The sequence below is a fragment of the Capra hircus genome, chromosome 9 (genome assembly GCF_001704415.2).
Source record: "Capra hircus breed San Clemente chromosome 9, ASM170441v1, whole genome shotgun sequence".
Lineage (NCBI taxonomy): Eukaryota > Metazoa > Chordata > Mammalia > Artiodactyla > Bovidae > Capra > Capra hircus.
The window spans coordinates 45793387-45817092 of NC_030816.1; the positions used below are offsets into that span (position 1 = coordinate 45793387).

At 35.9% G+C, this 23706-nt stretch overlaps 1 long non-coding RNA gene across 1 annotated transcript; it reads left to right on the forward strand.

Annotated features, from left to right (window-relative positions):
• LOC102171979 lies at nt 5865–16372 on the forward strand. The gene is made up of 3 exons (XR_310274.1): nt 5865–5888; nt 7342–7454; nt 16303–16372. It is a non-coding gene; the product is annotated as an uncharacterized LOC102171979 (long non-coding RNA).

The window sequence follows — 23706 nt, forward strand, 5'->3', positions numbered from 1 at the left end:
TTCCAAACTAATATTCGATGTACAGTATGATATTTTAAAATGTTTTTAGAGTTGGTTTGGAAACAAGTGCTCAACTTTATATGGAAATTTTGATTTATTACAGGCCATAAAACCTCTCACCATACTTCTGGAATGCTGCCATTTGGAGAGCTATGAAATAGTTCTGTGGTATCTGCTATTTTCTGAATTAATCGACCCCAATCTTCTAAGCCATCAGAATCTTCCAGAACATATAGTCAGATAAAATTATAACAGATTTGAAGAAACCCTTGATTTTAGAAATCATCAAAACTTGAGAAATCTTAGAGTCTCAGAAAAACTAAATGTGGCATACAGTGGAAGGTGGAGAATTGGATGGATGGGAACACAGGGCAAGAAGGAAAGAAGATGTACAATGACCCCAGTTGTCCTTTCCTCCAAGCTAATCAGTCTATTTTCACAATACTTGGCTAAGAACAAATTCATAGTTCATAGATTTAAATCTTTGATTTGTTTAATTTTGCCCTTTTGACTGTTTACTGTTAGTCTCTATGCTACCATGTTGCTGGCAGGTCTGTACAGGGTGGACAGATTAGGAGCTGGTGGTTTAACTTGTTATTACTGAGTAGAAAAAAGACCATTGTAGACTTTTGCCTAGATGCGAGACAGAGACCCTAAAAATTATTATTTTATTCCCACTTTATTCATTACTAGAGAGATAATGCTAGGAGTTTTAAACAACCTATTTCAATTCAATTTATGATCATTTTACACTGAGACAGAGATTTTGCAGTATATCACATATTCAGTACACTTCAACACCAATCATTTTAGGTTAAAACATCTAATGAAAATCAAGTAATAGGAATAGTCAAATACACCATGTTTCTTATTGATTTTTCTGAAATAACCTGGAGCCCTAAATTTTTTTTCAGATTTCTATTTTTTTCTTGAATGTGGACAATCTTATTTGAATAAAATAATGTATGTGAGAAACCAGCTACACTTCCTTATTACATATGAGCTTTGTTTTGCTTTGTTTTCAGATGATTTATTTAATCTTCAGATTAGGGTAACACTGTACAAAATCCTAAACATTTCTAAGACATAAATAAGAGCAAATAAATTTGTATACCATTTTCCCACAGAAAAATCTTAAAACCTAAATCATGCGGGCTTTGGCAGACTGCATATAATAAATTAGACAAAAATTCAAGGGCTATTAATAGTTACCAATACTTTGACTTTCTTCTTTCCTATTCTTGTCTCTTTCTACAAACGACCTTATTCTGTTGCAAGAGAAAATATTATGGTGCTTTTCAAGGTTATTCTCAGAAGTACAGTTTTCATTTAATATGATGTAAATGTATCCTTAAATTTATTTCTTCAAAAAAAAATTGGACTATCATTATCTTCAAGGTTGAGGAACTTAATTAGCAGGATGGGTGTGGCAGAGTGAGCAGAGGAAAAAAGAACAGAGAAGCATGCCTTTTTTTTTTCCTGTTAAGTAGAATTGTGAATTCTATGACTTAATGGTACTTAGTTTATATAATGCAAAGTATTCACATAAAGTTTGGTCATTAATGTGTCTACATAAAAATATTGTTAGAAAAGAGATTAGGTAAGATGTACAGAAACAGTTTTCTGACTTTTCCTTCACAAATGAATCTCACCAATTTGCCAAAAAGTGAATTTTTCTTCTGTACATTTATACTTTCTTTCAGGCTGACATATAAGATTTTCTATTTCAAACATTTAAATTTCTTTATTTCTTGTAAAGGAAAAATGTACTAAAATAGCTTGAAATTTCTGCCCCAAGATATCAATGAAAATTATATACATAATATTTAAATTACAATGCTGTTGATTCTATCAGATACCATCTCTCACTAGGTTACATAGTATTTTAGGTTAGGATAATATATTTGGTCTTATTAGAGTTCATTGTGAATTACTGTTCCGCAATGAGTGCTTTGTTTTTCTGCAGATGCTTTCCCACTCTTTGCAAAGTCACAAATTGAAAGAATAAAGAAGGGACAGAGAAAGGAGAAGGAATGAAGGAAGGAATACAGGAAGAAAGGGAAGGAAACTTTAAAATGCTGTTAACTAAGTAAACGAATGTGAACTGGGAAGTAAATGAATGCAAAGTGGCAGTTTGCTGTCAAGATTCTGATGCTGAAGAGTAGCAGATTTAATGTTACTTCTTATACACAGAACACTTCCTGAAACAAATCTATTTTGCTTCCACATCATATATAAGCACACCTGTTTGGCTATTCGATACCGGTCTATCTAGGTGGTGTATTTTTTAAATTAATATTTGAGTTGATTTACAGTGTTGTGTTAGTTTCAGATGTACAGCAGAGTGAATCAGTTACATATACATATATATCCACTCTTTTTTAGATCGTTTTCCCATATAGGTCATTACAGTGTGTTTAGCAGAGTTCCCTGTGCTATGCAATAGATCCTTATTAACTACCCTATTTTAATTATATGTCGATCCCAGGCTCTCAGCTTACCCCTCCACACCTTATCGCTGGTAACCATGAAGTTATTTTCTACATCTGTAGCTCTGTTTCTGTGTTGTAGATGAGTTCTTTTGTGGTGGTATCTTGATCAGCTTCAAGTCCTCATATTAGCACTGTCAGCACATCAGCTGACAATCCTTACTTAGAAACTAGGAAACAAAAGTATTTCCGTTTAAAAACGTTTTCATTTTTGTTTAAGTGTCCTTTATTTTTGTAACTACAAAGAGTAATATAAATTAAGTGAAAGTAGCTCAGTCGTGTCCCACTCTTTGCAACCCCATGGACTTTATCCATGGGATTCTCTAGGCCAGAACACTGGTGTGGGTAGACTTTCCCTTCTCCAGAGGTGTTCCCAACCCAGGAATCGAATCCAGGTCACCCACTTTTGCAGGTGGATTCTTTACCCACTGAGCCACAAAGGTAGTCCAAAATGGTTAAATAGAACTTAAGTGCTTGAAGAACAATCCTTTCTAACGTTTGGAGCATCATGTAAGATTTTTAAATAAATATGTCATATGTTCTAAAATTTATACAAAACAGATTAAATGAGAATTCACATATCAGAGTTTCTAGTTACTAGGATTCTTTTAAACCAAGTATATCTTAATGATTTTTTGTACTTCTTTTATCAATCCCAAGAACACTTAAGTGGTATAAGTTGGTATTACTGGAAGTTCCACTGCATATAGAAATAATAAAGAAGAGTAGCCTGCTTGACATGACAACAGTCAGTCTGTCAAAACTGGCATTAGAAATAGAGGGAAATATGTTACCATCACTATAACAATTGAAGCATTCACACAATTATTCTAATCATAACTTTGGATCAAACATAACAACATAATTCCAGCCTTGTCAATCTTTTCTATAAGTGTAGACAGATGGAGAATACTGGGTTTATTGAAAACTTAAGATCGAAAAAGAGTGGGATTGTTTCTAACAATATATATAGATGTAATTTATATTGTTAAACCACCATGTTGCTGAAACTGAAATCCACTTATGATAATAGCATTTTTCATATATATGACAATATAAATAATATCTGAAATTCCATAATAATGTAGACTAACATGTTATTATTTTCATCTTTGCACAGTACTCTAAAATATTTCTAATAGTGACTTCTGAATAGGTAGAAATAATAGTTTATAACTGTCTCTTAAAAGTACATCTATGTGCTTTAGGATATCTTCATTAAACGTTTCAACATTGTTTGCAAACCATGAGCCAGTTCTACAGGCAGATCTTCATTGCATCAAATATAACAACCACTTCAATTGTCATTCAAATCACAGAGGAAGCATACTGTAATGATATTTCTGAACATTTTATATGGTTTACAAGCCAGTGTTAAGAAATATCTTTATGAAATATTTAATGAAGTTGAGATAAGACTTTTCAAAATAAAAAGAATATATATTTTATAAAGCAAAAGATTAATAAAGTGAACTTGTATTTGATATTTGCCACCTACAAATAATCAGAACTTATTGAGTCAATCTATCTGATCTCTAAAGTATTTTATAACTCTGAAATTTTTCCTATAATTTGATCTTACATAAATGTGTTTAGTGAAACTATGTTACTATATATTATTAAAGTAGCATGTTCCAAAAATGCAGGTGCTACTGCATTATATTTGACATAATAATGAGAATTGAAGCCCTCCAAAAGTACCATGGTATTCAACCTATTCCAAACATTTTGAACTTGAAAGCTTTTTTTTCAATAAAAAGAATTTACAAATTATTTTCTCACCAAATATTTTCAAGAGAACATTTAGAAAATCAATCTCAATGAATAATTATTACATGATTATTTATACTCTCCAATGAGTAATTTTATTATTAGCAGTTGTCATAGTATGTTTTAAAGTCATGGATTTTCCATCTAGATTCTGCAGCATCATTGGGTAGCTTTATTTTTTATAATAGAATATTTTAAAAATATTCAACTTTCAAAGCAAAACTATTTTAACAAAATTTGCTTTAAATAAGAAGTATTCTTATATAAGCGCTACAATAAATCATGATGTAGTATAAGACTATGCACTATGCCCAAGTTAATCTGATTGATTTCCTGGATTATTTAAATTCTATAAAATAAATTTATGTTTTCTATGACAGACTGACCCATTATAAATAAACCTGACATATTCTTGAATGTGAAAATATTTAACATAAATATCTAATTAATATGCATATATCATACCATTATTAATGTGTGTAGTTTAATATTAAAATAACTTCTACTCATTAAAAAGCATTAAGTAATCACCTGGCAATAAGTTAAGGATCTTATAATGAATTTGGTGGACCTATTACATGCTTTCACAGCTGTTTTGTATCTGATAGTTAGTATAGGCAAGCAATTAATACTTTCCAAATTAGAATAATGTGGAGTTAGAAAAATTGTACTTAGATCAACTTCTATGTAAATTTGTCTCATACCTTTTTTCAAATATACCAAGCAAAACAACTAGCACTCATAATAAAGTTAATTATTTTACTTATAAACAGTAAGATTCAATTATCTAATGGTTTGAACTACCTATGCACTTTTTAGTAACTTTTTTCTACTCTGCTAATAATACTATTAATATTTCCATCTAAGGTGAGAGAAAATACTTCAGGATTAAGTGTAAGGGATGTTGTTGGAGAATGTTTTCTAAAAGGCAACTAAAATTTTGGTGAGCATAGAGTAAAGGCAGGTGAAATAGTGTTCAACTATTTTCAACAATAATGATCTCACTTATGAGTTTTTTAATGGAAGTTTAAGTGCACAATAAGGTGAGAATACTTTGCAAACTAACACTATGATAGCAGCAGATATATTTATTTTTAGGATTTTAACATATAAACATCTTATTTGCAGAAAGAAAAATGATGAAAAGAACATGATAACCCACTATATATTCAGTAATTTACAAAATATTCACATAAAGAAGTCTTTATAAACATTTAAACTTTTTTTTTAATTTTTAAAAAAGAAAACCTTGGAAAGAGTCCTTTAAACTCTCCCACTTTCTCAGGTATGTGGTGTTTGGAAAATGGCACAATTATTTGCAATATGTCCTATCAAGAGGCAGAATCTATTTATCCACTCCTTCTATCTAAATTGGACTTGGACATTGTGTTAGTGGAAACGATGGGCAAACTCTGTATCTGTCATGAAGAAGCTTTGGATTTTGTTGTATTCTTAGAACACTATAACCCTCCATGTGTACAAGCCTAAGCTGGGCTGCTGGCAGCCGGGAGGGCCTCTGGAAGAGGACCACGGCCTCCAGGCCAACTGTCAGCCAGACCTAGACACTGACCAAGAGTATCAGGACCACGCAGAGGCGGGAGAGCTGTGAGCAGTGAAAGCATGGACTGAGTAAGTGACCCTAAAGAAAAGGTAAATTTTAAAAACCTATTCTGACACTTTTTTTTTTTTTTCTGTTTGGCTATGTTTGGTAAATGAATATACAAATGGCCCTCTTGTTGTCATTGTTTAGTGGCTAAGTCGTGTCCGAATCTTAGCAACCCTATGGACTATAGCTTACCAGGCTCCTCTGTCCATGGGGTTCCCCAGGCAAGAATACTGGAGTGGGTTGCTATTTCCTTCTCTGGGGAATCATCCTATAGGATGTACACAGTCTCTGCACACAGAGACTGAACCCATGCCTCCTGCATTGGCAGGCAGATTCTTTACCACTGAGCCACCAGGGAAGCCACAAAATGGCCTTTGACATCATTAAAATACCATGTTAGACTTGATTATTCAAATTTATCACCAAATATCCACATTCTTTTCTTAAAATTCCCAGTGTTTATAAAAGGGAACAAAAAGACACAGATCGCAAATGTAATTGGCAAGGTTAATTAACCTATTATTTTCACCACTCCAAAAGTGAAGCTTCAGTCCCGGGAAAGTCCCCTGATTTATAGCTAAATATATTACCCTGTCTGTACTGAAGCATCAGAAAACTACATGTAAATAACTGGATCAAGTAATGAGTATTTGTGGGCACAAAGGTTATACTAGCTACAACAACCAAGGAATGTTTTGAAAAGTAGCTGCCATGACTTAGGATAAAATATATCCAGCAAGACTCCTTATTAAAACTGAAGAAATACATTCATCTCTTGCCAAAACTTCTACAAAAGTTAAAAAAAAAAAAAAAAAACTTAAAAAGGTGTGTGTGGACAAAAGTGGGAAGGGAAGTTTTTCACCTATATCTTTTTACTTTGTACTTTGTATAATGTTCTCCCTCAGAGATGACAAATATGACTGATGAAAAATCAATGCAAAGGCTCAATGATGCAGCTAGGAAGTCAAAAGAACCATTGTCTCTGAATAAGATGCCTTCATCCTCAAATTACATCTCCCAGGCACATCAAGAATATTTGCTATCAGCATCATTTTTTGCATATTTGCATTTTAGTTTTGCGTATTTGCGTAACTGACTTTGTCCATAATCACTAATGCCCATAATACATTTTCCGTAAAGAAAACAAAGACTCGTCAAATGATAAGATAATTTTAAAAAGGCAAAGTCCTATAATTTAAACAGAATGTTGAATAGCTACAGGTAAAAATGTGTGGGGATTTCTTTATTGTATTTCTGTAGTAGTTTTCTATAGAAGTGTCTGCATTACTCAGATGATGGAGAAATCTCACAGGAAGGATCCCACAGCTCTCTTGGTCTTAGCTTTCTCATACAGAAATGTAGACTTCTATTTTTCTCTTGTTTAAAGCTAATTTTCCTCAGAATCTAAATCATATATATTTTCTCAGCTAAAATACCAACTCACTTTTCCGTTTTTCCATATAATTTATATTTCAGCAGATCGAACAATTGGTGTGGTTACTGTTCAATGAAACCCTCCTGCTGGGCTTGAGGTTCCTGCTGTGAAGGCTGAGCCACGCACCAACCACTTACTTCACCTGGGACACCTTGTTAGTAAATTATAACCTCAAATCAAAGGAAAACTGTGATAACTCCTAATGTTTTCTCCAAAATAAGAAAATTAATCTCAGGAATACAACAGAGCTATTTTAAAAGATAAAGTTACTATGCTAAAATGTTAGAGAATAAACATACAGGTAACATCTTGAAGCTACTTCAAAAATAGCTTATGCATGTAAAAGTTTAAATTCTCTTTCCATACACACACACACACACACATAAACATACACATACACACACACACACATATATATAAAACTTTGTGATGATGAGTTATGAAATGGAAAGCATTATAATTATTCTTTTACAAGAAAGGTAATAACAAAAAATAGATACTGGAAACCTTTCAATATTTCTATGAAATAATTTTTTAAACTGTTTTAACAATAGGAAAATGTGAAAATCAGAACTTAACCAAACATTCAGAATTAGCATAACTCATTGTGAAACAACTTGAAATTATGCAACTTATAAAGTAATGCAGTATAATGTATACACAACAATGTTTAATCTGAGTCTGATTAAACTTTAGAGAACTTCTGGTTAACAAGACATACAGGAGATGAAGAAACAAACATTACATTGAGGACATAATCAGATGAAACTCAAACATGGGAAATTCTACAAAACCATAGGATTCAGTTCAGTTCAGTTCAGTCACTCAGTTGTGCCCAACTCTTCGCGACCCCATGAATTGCAGCACGCCAGGCTTCCCTGTCCATCACCAACTCCCGGAGTTTACCCAAACTCATGTCTTTCAAGTCGGTGATGCCATCCAGCCATCTCATCCTCTGTCGTCCCCTTCTCCTCCTACCCCCAATCCCTCCCAGCATCAGAGTCTTTTCAAATGAGTCAACTCTTTGCATGAGGTGGCCAAAGTACTGGAGTTTCAGCTTTAGCATCATTTCTTCCAAAGAACACCTAGGACCAATCTCCTTTAGAATGGACTGGGTGGATCTCCTTGCAGTCCAAGGGACTCTCAAGAATCCTCTCCAACACCACAGTTCAAAAGCATCGATTCTTTGGTGCTCAGATTTCTTCACCATTCAACTCTCACATCCATACATAACCACTGGAAAAACCATAGCCTTGACTAGACGGACCTTTGTTGGCAAAGTAATGTCTCTGCTTTTGAATATGCTATCTAGGTCAGTCACGACTTTCCTTCCAAGGAATAAGCATCTTTTAATTTCATGGCTGCAATCACCATCTGCAGTGATTTTGGAGCCCCCCAAAATAAAGTCTGACACTGTTTCCACTGTTTCCCCATCTATTTCCCATGAAGTGATGGGACCAGATGCCATGATCTTCGTTTTCTGAAAGTTGAGCTTTAAGCCAACTTTTCACTCTCCTCTTTCACTTTCAACAAGAGGCTTTTTAGTTCCTCTTCACTTTCTGCCATAAGGGTGGTATCATCTGCATATCTGAGGTTATTGATATTTCTCCTGGCAATCTTGATTCCAGCTTGTGCTTCTTCCAGCCCAGTCTCTCTCATGATGTACTCTGCATATAAGTTAAATAAGCAGGGTGACAATATATAGCCTTGATGTACTCTTTTTCCTATTTGGAACAAGTCTGTTGTTCCATGTCCAGTTCTAACTGTTGCTTCCTGACTTGCATATAAGTTTCTCAAGTGCTTCAAAAGACAATTTTATGGATGAAAAAAAAAGATATTTTTGGAGGAAAATTTAGAGATGTAAGAGGCATATTAGTCATTTACAATATGTGAACATATTTAGGCTTAGCAAAAAAACTATTAAAAATATGTCTGCCCAATGTAAACTTTGTATATAATTTGGATAGTACAATATATGATACTAAGGAATCATTTTTAATTTTTCTAAATATGATAATAGCATTTTGGTTATGAGGAAAATGTCCTTTTTAGGAGAAGCATGCTGAAATATATGAATATTATAAATCTGCAGCAAATGAATGCACAGTGTGTATGTGCACATTATGTACACATATTTTCCAAAATGTTATCTATTGCTGAACCTAGATGGAGAGACTACAGGTATTTGTCGTGCTACTTTTTCAATTTTTCTTTGTGTTTAAAGATTTTTATAACACTTGGTTAGAAACTGTTATCGTATTTACATATATCAATGCATAGAAAGAACACAAATATTTTTTTAAATATCAATAAATTAAAAAAAGAAATATTCTTTAACTTGGAAGAAAATTCTTTCTAATTGTGCAGCAATGTGTGAGACTTTGACCTTGAAGTTATAGCACGGTGGGCACCCCAATTCTACCGCCTCTTTCTCACTCTCTGGCTCTAAAGTTAGTGTTGTTCTCAAGGCCAAGAAGATGAGCCAATTACTTTTGCTCCTGATGACATTAGGTTTGGGGATAGTTAATCAATACTTCCTATAGTGCAAGGCAATAAATCTTCTCTCAGAATCATTTGATTCCTTCAGGTCTGTTTCGTCACTCAGTCTTGTCCAAATCTGTAGCCCCATGGACTGCAGCACACCAGGCTTTCCTGTCCATCAGCAACTCCCGGAGCTTGTTCAAACTCATGTCCATCAAGTCAGTGATGCCATCCAACCATCTCATCCTCTGTCGTCCCCTTCTCCTCCTGCCTTCAATCTTTCCCGGCATCAGCGTCTTTTCTAATGAGTCAGTTCTTCGCATCAGGTGGCCAAAGTATTGGAGCTTCAGCCTCAGCATTAGTCCTCCCAATGAGTATTCAAGACTGATTTCCTTTAGGGCTGACTGGTTGGATCTCCTTGCAGTCCAAGGGACTCTCAAGAGTGTTTTCCAACAGCACAGTTCAAAAGCATCAGTTCTTCGGTGCTCAGATTTCTTTATGGTCTAACTCTCACATCTATACATCACTACTGGAAAAACCATAGCATTGACTAGACAGACCTCTGTTGGCAAAGTAATGTCGTTGTTTTTTAACATGCTGTCTATCTAGGTTGGTCATAGCTTTTCTTCCAAGGATCAAGCATCTTTTAGTTTCATGGCTGCAGTCACCATCTGCAGTGATTTTGGAGCCCAAGAAAATTAAGGCTATCACTGTTTCCATTGTTTCCTCATCTATTTGCCACAAAGTAGTGGGATTAGATGCCATGATCTTAGTTTTTGCATGTTGAGTTTTAAGCCAGCTTTTTCACTCTCCTGTTTCACTTTCATCAAGAGGCTCTTCAGTTCCTCTTGACTTTGTGCCACAAGGGTGGTGTCATCTGCATATCTGAGGTTATTGATATTTCTTCTGGCACTCTTGATTCCGGCTGGAATCAGGCACAAGTATTTGATTCTATACTTATCTCAAAGCCTTATAATTCCTAGGTTTTCTTCTTAAGGGAAATGATGGCTATTTATCAGCACAGTTGTCCAAATTGTTCAGGAGAATCACCCCTATTTAATATCAGTCAATTCTATTTATGAGTATTTATGAATTTAAGTAATTCTAGTTCTTACAAATGAGTTAAATCTGGATTACTTAATTTAGTTTTAAAATAGTGAGAACCTGGTGTAGAATTCTACAGGGTTCACTTTATTTCTGCTCTACCATGAGCATTTCTTGAGCTTTCACTAAGTCCTAGGCCTAGCAGTAGGAGCTGGCCTAGAAGTAGAAGCTGGAGATAGCAACAAAATATTGAGTTACTTATTGATTATTTTCTCATCCTTCTCCTTCCCTGCTTCACTCATCAGACTATCCCTAGATTCATTATAAACCTCCTTTTTCCTTCATCACTGTACAGAAATGAAACGTTTTAAGAAAGAGAACAATCCTTTTGCTATATGTAACAATACGATTATTATAAGTAAAAAGGAAACATGCTCACATCCAGAATAACAGCCTGCACGTTCCTCCCCAGGGTCTGAGAGAGGAGTGTTGGGGAGCTGGGGCGGGTGGAGAATTACTGCCAGGGGAGGATTACTACCTAACATGGTCGTCAGAGGGCAACCACGTGAGCAAGCACTGGCATGAATGGACCATGCCTATGCCATCAGGAAATAAGGAAGCAGATATAACAAATATGGCCAACTTACCCAACAGGCGTGACTCCCCTTCGTTCTAGATAAAAGAAGTCCCCGAATATGAAACTCCAAGTTGTGAACTTCCAAAGTTGCAAGCATGCATCTAGTTCTAGCAAGGAACCAGAACCTGTGCCATCAGTGTCAGGGTTGAGTGAAATTGTAGCTTGCCTGCCAGCTCTTATTGTTGATCATCCTTCAGCTCTACCATCTCTCATTTCCTCTCCGTCCTCCAGTCAGTAACTCTTTCCTGTTCACTTGATGTCAGCCCCTGTATGCCAGTTGTTTTACTGTACTATTGTACTTTCTAGGAACTAGAATGTTAGATTTTAAATGGTTTATTTATTTTTTGTATTTTTATCTATTATCTGTATGAAAAGTATTATAAATCTATTATGGTACAGTACTATAGTACTGTATAGTACTATATAGCTGATTGTGTTAACTGTGTACTTACACTAATTTCATTGGGCTTATGAACTGATTGGCTTTATGAACAGGCTCTTGGAATGGAACTCATTCATATGTAGGGGACTTACTGTAATAGAAATTATGTCATTGAGCCTCCTTGTGCTTTGCAGGAAGCTCATGTTCTCCCTCGGAGAAGGCAATGGCACCCCACTCCAGTACTCTTGCCTGGAAAAATCCCATGGACGGAGGAGCCTGGTAGGTTGCAGTCCATGGGGTCGCGAAGAGTTGGACACGACTGAGCGACTTCACTTTCACTTTTCACTTTCATGCATTGGAGAAGGAAATGGCAACCTACTCCAGTGTACTTGCCTGGAGAATCCCAGGGACGGGGGGAGCCTGATGGGCTGCCATCTATGGGGTCACACAGAGTCGGACACGACTGAAGCGACTTAGCAGCAGCAGCAGATAACAATAGCAAATAAACTGCTATTGACTTATTCCTGGCCTGTTCTCTATAAGATTTACTGTCAGTCCTAGCCAGAACTCTGCTTCTTTTCAGGGTTTTCCAGGTAATTGATCACAGGCAATCACTGCACTATTCCCTTTACCCACAACTGATTTAAGCATGGACATAAGAAGAAATACTGAGTTCCTGGAAAATACCTTTTGAGAACTGCTAGGATGGATTCCCTCCTGCATGAAAATAATATGCAATGGCGCTAACCTTCCTATCTTTCTGCCTTTGATGTCACTGATAACCGAAATGGAGACAGCCAACTTGTAACCAGCCCCACAAGTACCAGTTCACAACCTACAGAAAGGTGGGAAGTTTGTGGTTTCTTGATGACATCATTCAACTGCTAAATTCAATAAACTGAGAAATATCCTGCCTCCAGATTCATATGATGTGAAGTAATACATGTTCTTTATTTAAGCTGAGTCACAGTTTATTGCTTGCTGATGAAAACATACTAATTGAGGCAACTATATAAGTGGAGGGGGATGATAAAATTTGTACAACTCCAAACATGTGTTTTAGGATGTGTACATGGTGGAATAATCTACCAAGCACTAGAAAAAAATGGAAGTATCTGGGACTAAAAACAAGACCCACACATTTGGTAAAAAGGACTTAGTGAACTGGTTTGTTAGTGAGTCTGTCCTGCGATGTAGGGCTGGGCTGTTAGTCAGTCAAGAGAGAACATTTCTGGACAGCTTGAAGCCTGCAAACTTCAGCCCATGATTAGCCAAGGATGTCAGGGAGGGATAATGAGGTACAAAGAGGGCAGAAGATGATACAAATATGCTCTTGTGCGGGTGACAGTAGCAAAGGAAGAGTAAGCAGAAGCTCATCATCCAAGACCTTGGTTCCCAAGAAGCAGGACCTCAGGAAGTCCTGTGGTCCATTGAAGGCAACTCTGCTATTGGACAGAGTAACCAGCTGAAATTCTGAGTTGAAACTGAGGTTTATGTACTCAGTCAATGTGGAAATAGGGAGGGATACAAGTTATGATTTGGGGGAAAGAGAAAAGCACATCAACCATTTAAAAAAAGGAATAGAAGAGATGAATGAAAATTTAAGAATATAATATATGAAAGACAAGCTATGCCAAACCAACTATTCCTCGCATTTTAAAAAAAGACAGATTAGAATAAATACGTAAGATGAGAGAGGAGATGCCAATGACCCATGCTATGATGAAGAGATAAACAAGGGTTCTATTCTGTGCTGAGGCTAAGATAGAATTTCCAGAAAGTAAGGCTAGAAGAATAGTGGGGCTTAGTTTGGGTGTGTCTGAATACATTGAGGGAAGCCACCTGGGTGTATGGTGTGAAGAGACTGGATGAAAGACACTAGTACTGAACTCTTGAGTCCAGCTGTTAGCAGCAGAGACAGCTGCTTCAGTTGTTCCAAAAGGGCAAAATCTGATTACTTCAAGCCCTGTAGACCCATCTAAGTACTGGGGACCAGAAGCTCAGATTGATCACAGTTACTGGGGCTTCTGAAGCATTCTAAGCTTCCATATTATTTACTGGTAACCGTATGTATCACGTCTAGTTGACAATAAAGTGGATACAGGAAACAAGACAGGAGCCCCATGAACATCAGTGAGGCACTCAGTGATGCAGTATTTATACTCAGAGGCTGTGGGAAACTTGGTGCTGATGTTTCATGGAGGTCGCTGACTATCCTTACTTATGTAATCTCAGAGCTCAGGCAAGAGGAAGAGTAGGGATAGGAAAAACCTATGCAGAGGAGAGGTCAATGGAAGTGGCAGTGAGCAGCTACGATAAATAGATAAAGGCTGGGAGAAAAGCAAGCTGGAGCTCTGCCCTTTGCACTTTTCATTGTGAATTCCAGAAGATTGCTTGACACACAGCAGGTGCTCAATAAATAATTGTTGGATGAATGATTTAATTAATTGAGGCTGTGTGGTAGCCCATTATGATCTAAGCGTTATCCTTCACAGCGAGAAGTATGTGTGTGTTGCTTCATTCCACAAGCTGACCTCAAGTTTCTTGGCCACTGCATCTCCCACATTTTAAACTGGTCATATTTCTTATTTTATGAAATGAAATAAATGCTAATGTTCTAGCAGAGGAATGTAAACAAGTGTGCTTCGACAAATTCAATGTGACTAAAAAGAAACGGTAGCAGGTGGATGAAAGTGGGTCCAATTAAGATATATTTGCTTTTGTGCCACAGATTCTATGCTTTTCGAAATACAACTGTTAGATGATAAGGGGATGGGGACTATTTTTGACTTTTTTTTATCTTGGAGAAATAAATTTTCTCATTGATAATTTATGCAGTTCTCTTTTCATACTTCGCTTTTGTGATGCTTCCTTTAAAGACTTTCTGTGCTGTTTTGTTTTGTGCCATTGTTTATGCTGGATTTGTTGGTGTTATTTTTGCATTTACATTCCTCAGAGAAATAGTACTTAACAGCATAAAAATCCCAGAACCGCATCAGGATAAAAGAGGTGATTTATAAACTCATAATAGTCATTTTTGGTACTTTTCATCATTAGTCAAGCTGAGAGAACAAATTGGAATTTGTGCTTCTGGTGGGCCTTCTGAAGGGATCCTCAGATAAATGTAGGCAAAGATGAAAGATAATTCCAATTAAAAGATAATGCATATTATACACAATTACGGCTGTGGCCAAGTCAAACACTTTGGAATTAAATGTCTTTGTGTGAGAAACCACAGTGTTAAATAAAATAATCAACAGGAATTTATTTCTGTCTTTGCTCTGATCTACTCACATCTCCTATTTTGGGTAGCAAGTGATAATTCTATTTAAATACAAAGACACCAAAACTTTCCAACCTGGAGTAAAGGCTAGTATTTAAACTAGTATAATATTTTATTTGAATTTTTCAGAATTTAACATCTGATTGTATTTATGTTCATTTCATTTTGCTAATTTAGAGCCCCAAACTGGAAAGCTTCTGCATGACAAATAATTTTTGATCCTAGTGATGACATCTTTGTAAATGTTCCATGTACTGAATTTATCACATCTATAAGAAAATATGGCAAAATAGATAATAGAAGAAATGATAGGATTCTTACTTTAAAAGCTATGCTACCACATGTCAGTTCATAGGACTATACCTGAGACCCACAGAATAGTAGCAAAGAGAAAACAGTAAAATTAGTACAACCAAATGAGTAAAACAAATGTATCATTAATTCCAGCAAAACCACTAAATCCAAAGACTCATTGATATGACTGTGTCATGTGCAGATTGTAAAAAGAATTTTTAAATAATAGTCTTTTTTCCTTGATAGCATGTTGATTATCTGATGTTACAAATGATAAAGTGAGATTTCCCTAAGGTCATGGAAGATGTGTTATTTTAGTGTATAGTTTCATCTAAAAGAGAAAGAAAAAGAGCAAAGCCAGACATATGTAGACGAAATACAGAGTGGGAGGATTATTATCACTTCATGCTTGATTCAATTTAAAATCCCACAGCCTTCTCAATCTCCAAGGCAACTTAATCTTTTGCCCCATGGATTATCTCTAGGTACCAAGTAAACATTTGACCCTGAAGTTCTGTGACTGCTAGCTACAGTTTATCAAAGGTTGTCACCCTCAAAAAATAAATCAGATCACTGGGCTCTCCTCATTGTGTTCTATTAGGGCTCTGATGAGTCTTGTAAATAATAAGAGATGTTGTATCTTTCCAGAAACTGGTTATATGGAGGTATGCCTATTAACTTAATGTCTGAGTGTTTGTCCAGTTTGTCAATTTCAAAACCCATGGAATGGGAAGGAGGACGTGAAATTAGAACTGGCTATCAAAACACTCCCCAAAGTGGACTTCAGGGACATTTTGGGAAAGGGTACAATAAGACCCCTAATGTTTATTGCTCCCACTGCAAAGAATACAATTAAGGTCCCTTAATGTTTATTGTTCCAGCCTGAAAGAACACCATTAAGTCTGAAGCGTCACCTGATGGCATCCTCATGCAGCCGCACTCCTTCAGCACAGATGGGACATTATGTAACACAAAGAGAGCTGGGTTGCTCACCTGGATGCATTCGAAGAACCCTGTCAAGAACTTTTCTTTAAACAAATCCAGTCGCAAGATAATATGGCGGCCCACCTCCCCCATCTGCCAACATCCTGTAAGCTCTGTGGCAACATGAACGGAACTGAATCAATATTCATGATTCCTGTTTTTTGGAGAAAAAAAATGAAAGAAAGAATTTTAAAAAACACTATATGTTCTGCTGTATTAGTATGTCTGATGAGAATAAATTAAAACCCAGCTGAGACATGACCCTGAACCTTCTGCTTCCTCTTAAATGTCAATTCAGCTTTCCTTAGCACTATGATCAACTACGTTCTAAGAACAAGTTGACACTAGCTCAACGTTTTGCGAATACAGGTGAACTAGGAGAGGAACTGCCTGAAACTCAGTGCTGATGGCACCTGGTTCTGCCCCATTAGCCCTCATCTTGGTCTTCAGCTTCATGTAGCTCTAATTTCATTTCTTTAATAGCCTGGCTTTTGATAAGAATCTTCCCCTCTCTGCCCCTTCCATGGCCAAGTTCCGTTTGTGGTGTCATTGCTAACTTTTCACAATGTAACTTCATTTCTCTAAGAAATTCCCAGCAGCGGTCTTTAATGGCAGGTTAATGGGCTGTTAAATCTCAAATTTTCCGGGATGATTTCGTTACTAGAACTAGTCTTCCTCCTATTTCCAGTGTGGTCAATAGAGGCCTGTATTAGAGGCACTTAATGCTTTATACACTAAGGATATTGTGCTCCAAATCAGAACAAACAAGAGACACTTTTTACTCCTTTATGATATCAACACCATTTTAGGAGAATGTCTACCATGGGTCCTATTTGTTATGCCTACATAAATCAATAAAGGCTATGAAAAATACCGGAAGCTTTGCCAGCTATGTGCTTACAAATATTAGATGAGAGGGTTCCCAGACAGCAGATCATCCATAAGCTGGTTCTCAACCCTTTGTTATCGTATGCTTCATGACTTGTTTCATTACCTGCCACTGCTACTTTATGTTGGCTATTTCTTTCTGAACCCCTCATAAACAAAATCCTTAATGATACATAGCCCAAGTGAATTCATTTACCAAAAAAAGAATAGAGCACAAGATTATATATAAACCAGAAACCTAGGTGCCTTGCCACAGAATTTCTATAAATTATAATAGCCTGTTGGAGTTTATCATAATTTCCAATTGTATTAATGCTATAGACAATTAGAAACCTAGCCAATGCCGATATGAAATTCTTCCTAATGATTTTTAAGAATGGTAGGTAGCTATTAAAATCATGATAATTAGGACAGACGACAAAGAGTAAATGACAAAATAAAGCACTTTCCAGTAGATAGATTTTGGATCTGATACCCTTCATATATTCTACCTTAAGCTAAAATAATTCATCGCACATTTTTCACTGAATATTTAAGGTGAAAATTGTGCCAGTTCTTAACATGTAATCTTAAGGGATTTGCATATAATTTTATAGAACATAGTATTCTTTCTAATTGAATAGTATAGATATATTATCATTTGTTAGAAATGAAATGGATACAGTCCAAGGAGCTTAATTTTTTTTCTTTACCAAGAAACTTAAAATCTAGTAGGAGAAAAATTTACAAGTACACAAATGGCTAAAGTTCAAAATGAAAATTTAAAAAGCTTTTGAGGCACTCTATTTTCTTTCAATATGTTATTAAATGAGATATTACTAAAAATCTTGCTAATAGAGAACAGGTAGAAAAGGTATAATAACACATACATAAAAGAAGATAATTTATCATACACATAAAAGTTCAAAGCAGATGAATATCTTGCCTGTAGAGACTCGGGAATACAGTATTTTTCTACCTAATCGATCTACTATCCCTTAAGACCTCGCTGTCAATTGCCTCTGTCTTCAGAAGGGGAAAAGGGAAGTGCAGCCTGCATACCCGTGTAGGGGAGGTATGCCTTTGTAGGTTCTTGCTTCTTGGTCTGATAATTAAATTGGTATAAGGTAGAATCAAAGGAGAAACATGTGCTTCCCTGGTGGCTCAGTGGCAAAGAATTCATCTGTCAATGCAGGAGATGCAGCTTTAATCCCTGGGTCAGGAAGATCTCTTTGAGAAGGAAATGGCAAACTACTCTAGTATTCTTGCCTGGGAAATCTCATGAACAGAGGGACCTGGTGGGCTACAGTCTATGAGGTCGCAAGAGTCAGACATGACTTAGAGAGTAGCCAACAACAACGACAGGAGCAATACACATTTAATTTTGTATGGCTGTCCTGCAAATATATGAGACTCAAAGAGAATAAGGCAACTGAGGTTTAAATACCATCTTGAGTTAAGAGGAAAAGGATCTGGGGCATCCAAGGAAAAGAAGATGATTCACAAGAAGATGAGGAAAGCAGATATTTAGTAAATAAGTGCTTGCTTGGCATGCATCTAAGTCTTTCAGATGAAAAAGTTATCTGTGCTATTACCATTTACCTGGTACAGGACCCTTTTAAAAATGATTTTATGCATTTAAGGGGAGGTAGGAAGACTTTCCTGAATCTGCTGGGTCTTGATTGCCTTCAGTTCAATATGCCAAAATGGCATGCTTTGGGGTGCCTCCTCTGGTTTTTAAAAAGCCTTTGGGCAGAAAAAGCACATATTGCTTCCTTTTATATTCCACTGGTTAGAACTCAATGACAAGGACACACCAACTGTAAAAGAAGGTAGAAAATGGATCCTAGTTGTAGCTTGGAAAAAAGACAATGAATTTTAGTGACATGCCAGCTAGTGGTTCCTTTTATGGTATTGAGAAATGGAAAAATCCTACTGAGTAAACTTTCACCACTCTCTGAAGAAGAATCTTTAAAGTAGGAATCTAAGAGTTATTTAAAAGTGAAGACAAGAGAAGACAAGAGAAACTCCATAACGAGCAGAACTGAAGTTGAAATCAGAATGTCACGAGCATAAACAAAGTACCGTATGTAATTGTATTAGACACACTTGGGAGGCGAGTACTAGGGAACAAAGGAAAGCAGAAGGGAGAGGACACCAAATGTTGGGTTATCTGGTCATGAATGGCAGAAGCGTGAAAGAGCCAGTCAGTCCTTACAGGTTATAAGTTAATAACTAATATGATTCAGGAGGTGGTTCAGATTAGAAAGGAAAGGACATGCAATCAAGATGGATGTGATCTGGTAGGGGGATAGTGGAAAAATGAAAGTTAAAGACCTTCCAGGACAAAAGTTCAGAGGCAAATAGCTAAGGAATAAAAGTCCACAGAAAAAGGTTTTCAAGGCAAGAAATTGGCAAGTAAATTATTTTTAATGATTCAGTTGTGGAATGGGGTTTTGCCAGTGGGTAAATGGACCAGAGATAGAGATCACTGGATGAGATGACAAGAAGAACTTCAGAGAGCAGGGTGTGAAAGAGGCATCAACATAAATCTGGGAGATTCTGATAATGATGGAAAAAAGATCCACCAGGAGAAACTGGTAGCCACAAGCACAGCAATAGGGAACAAGCAAAAATTTCACCCTACCCCAGATTTTTTGAGGTGAAAAGAAGTATACCTTAGTGAAGATGGTTGTGTAAAAGGACATTGTTTCAGGGACAATGTTTTGCCATCCACTCCGGTATTCTTGGACTTCCTTTGTGGCTCACCTGGTAAAGAATCCGCCTGCATTGAGGGAGACCTGGGTTCGATCCCTGGGTTGGGAAGATCCTCTGGAGAAGGGGAAACTATCCACTCCAGTATTCAGGCCTAGAGAATTCCATGGACTGTGTAGTCCGTGGGGTCGCAAAGAGTCAGCAACAACTGAGCAATTTCACTTTCACTTTGCCACCGTACTGAGAATAGAGTTTAGAGATGAAATGATGGAATATTTAACAATGGATTTTAGGATTCATGCTATATTTCTCTTCACCAATATAGTAAACACTTTTTCAGTAAACACATTTTTAAAAACTTCAGGACAAATACTTTACATTAGATGTAAGGTGTGTGCCTGCAAGCATTCTCAGTCACTTAAGTCTTTAGTCACTTCTGACTCTTTGTGACCCTATGGATTGCAGGCTCCTCTGTCCAGGGATTTTCCTGCAAGAATACTGAAGTTGGTTGCCATTCCCTCCTCCAGGGGATCTTCCAGACCCAGAGATTGGACCGGCATCTCCTGCACTGCAGGCATATTCTTTACCACTGAACCACTCAGGAAGCCCTGGTGTAAGGTATCATGTTTTAACCACTATTCTGAGAACCCTAAAATTGGTATCTTACTAGTTGGAATGATATTACATTTGGAAGCAAGGATAACAAGGAAGAACAAAATGTAAATTCATAAACAGTGTTTATGTCTTTAATTCTGCTCCTAAATCATATTGTAACCTTAATATTCTTTGCTAAATAAAACAAAAAATGAAGGTTTATTGAGTGTAATTATTACTGCAAAATTATGATGGGCAAAATTTAAGCTTAATTTTATTTATGAAAGGCATGATAAAAAACAGCTGTTAGTTATTTTTAGCTGCCTTTAAGATGAGAAATGTGTGGAGCAGTATAATAGATTAGTTGGCTAATTAATCTTTGTTTTCATAAACTCTAAATGTATAATTATAGTCTTTAGTAGTAGCACATGGAAGGCTCAGAGGAGCTTTCCTGGATTAAGATGCCTTTTGATAAGCATAGAATCATGGCTGGCAAGGCATAGAGAGTCTAGATCAACTATATTCTATAAGTAGTATCTATATTATCAGTGTACTTCAATTATAACCATCTACATATTCATAAAAGTAAAAATTATAGCTCAAATTTATATAACATAAGGAGAAAAGGGAAACAGTCTCATAAATGTTTTCTGGTATCTGCATGCAAGAAGGCTCATTAGAGATGACAAGGAAAGAATAAAGAGAGAAGGAAGAAGAGAAGAAAGGAAATACTTCATTTTTAAGAAACACAAAGTTAGTCTCATTTCAGAAAACACAACACACACAATTATATGCAAAAGCTTCACTGAGCTGGGTGGAGAATGATTTGATTTTCTAAGAAAAGTTAAATTTTAGAATGTACAATTGCTGTTTGACTGTTTTTTGTAGTCTATAATAAATGTTTACTATAAATAATTTACAAGTTCACCATACATCACTCTGTTGAATAGACACTCAATAAATATTTATTGAATGAATGAAAGATAGGTACAATGGATCCTATTTCAAAGAGGATAAGTAAAATGGGAAGAAGACTATGAAATCTATCTTACGCATTATTAATAGTCACTTCCTTTCTTACCCTTCAGAATACATTTCATGATTCCTTTTATGGCAGAGCAGAAATTAGATTTATTATTTTTTAGTATTTTTACAGTAAGAGTTACTGTCAGGAAAAAAAAGGAAGATATGGATTCCAAGTTATATAATGTTGGTTACTTAATAATAAAAAAGAAACCATCATATTCAACTGAAGCATGAAAACACAGGCTCAAGAATATGAAAGCTGCCTGTGGAATTCCATAGAGATCCATAGAAAAGTTGAATGTACTTTCTCTGTCACGATGCAGTTAGAAAAGGACTGACTTCAACACTCAGTGATTAACAAAACTGTGGAGTTGTGTAGGAAGAAGAAAGCAATGTCACAAGCAGACAGTCAGTCCCAGGGCAATGCTTTGGAGTAAGGAGGTCAACAGAAGCTTAGCTGGACAATGGCACTTCAATGACATTTTCATGATGATTCTTGGGAGACTGCACAGGAATTCATTTTCTGTCTCATAAAAGAGCATAATTTGATATGGTTTTATCCTGTTTTTTGTCTCTACTTCCTTCTATACTGCTATATCTAAGTTCATTTCTTGCTCCCTTTTCTACATATTAAATGCAAATCACTGGATATACCATGACTGTCCTATTTTCTCACAGGTACAATGCCGCATGCAGGACTGTCTAGCTCATCACTTATTCATTTCTGATGTCCTTGGGAGGCAAAGTAAGCACACTTTCAGATACCAGTTTTAGGATTTTGCTGCATTCAAACATGTACTAATGTTACATTTGGAAATGTGTATTTGTTAGCTGATGGTAGTCCTTGGCAGTCTTATTACAAGTGTCATTAAAGCATCATGATATTTGGAAGAATTGCTCTGCTTCAAGATATTCAGGTTCATTAATGAACATTATCCATCTGACACATTTGGTAAACACCAGAGCTTCAGAGAACAGCTCATCAGGGATAAACTTGGCCCTCTAGGCTCACTTGGAGAAGCTCATGAACTCACTACTGTTCACCCTCATTAGGCTTGAGATGCAGAGATGAAAAAAACAACACTGAAAACTGCCAATATTTGTACTTTCAAGTTTAGAAAGTCTAATGTCTTCTTTCATTATTGTTATGGAGATTGGTGGGCAAGAAAAAAAAAGAAATGCCCTATGCAAGTTCTGTTTGCTTTTCTTTGGAAAATGTCAGTGTTACCTTTGAATTAAGTTCTGAAAAAAAAAATAAGTTGGAATTTAAATTAAAAAAGAAAGATTTTCTATCTAGTACCTCAGCTTGGGGGAAAAAAAATCAGGAGTATCTTTCAAGGCACAAATATTGTTGAGAAATGGCATAGAAGAATGTAAACATTATTTTTCTAAAAAATAACATTTCCTCTAAAATGGTGATCTATGGAGCAAGGAGGCATGGGCCACATTCAGCTATGACCCATGTACTATAACGTATGGAAATATTAAATAAAAACTGAATTAAGTCCAACTTTCCAAAGCAAACAGGATCCGAGGTGTATACTTCTTTGGATACTTCAACTAAAATAGCTTCTGCCAAAAGCATAAAACATGCTTTCTCATCACTATGTAAACTATAGAGAAAAATATTTGAGTATCTGTATAATTTTTTGTACATGAAAGATATGTAACCATATCTTACAATATTAATATTTACCTGGGAATCAAAGGATTTTAAAGATCATCATCAAAAAATATCTTTAACAGGTAAAGGTCTTATATTTTATTATTTTAAAAAATTATGTTGATTGAGTCTAGCACTTGATAAGACTCTCACTAATGTCTCTTTGAAATCATAAATAGTTCCTTGCTAAATATGTGAACTAAGAGCTTCCTTGCTCGTTTTAAAGTTATGGGGAGATTCAACCTTCTGAATCCTCTGAAATCTTCATATTTCAATTGTGTCCACTGAGGCCATTCAGATATTTGGTCCCACTGTAAAAATAAAAATACGTTTGTATTTCAAGAGACTTTATAACTATAATGAAAATGAAAAAATATATATATTTACTGATAAAACAGTTGAAATCAATTGGATACTCAGAATTACATCCAAGAGA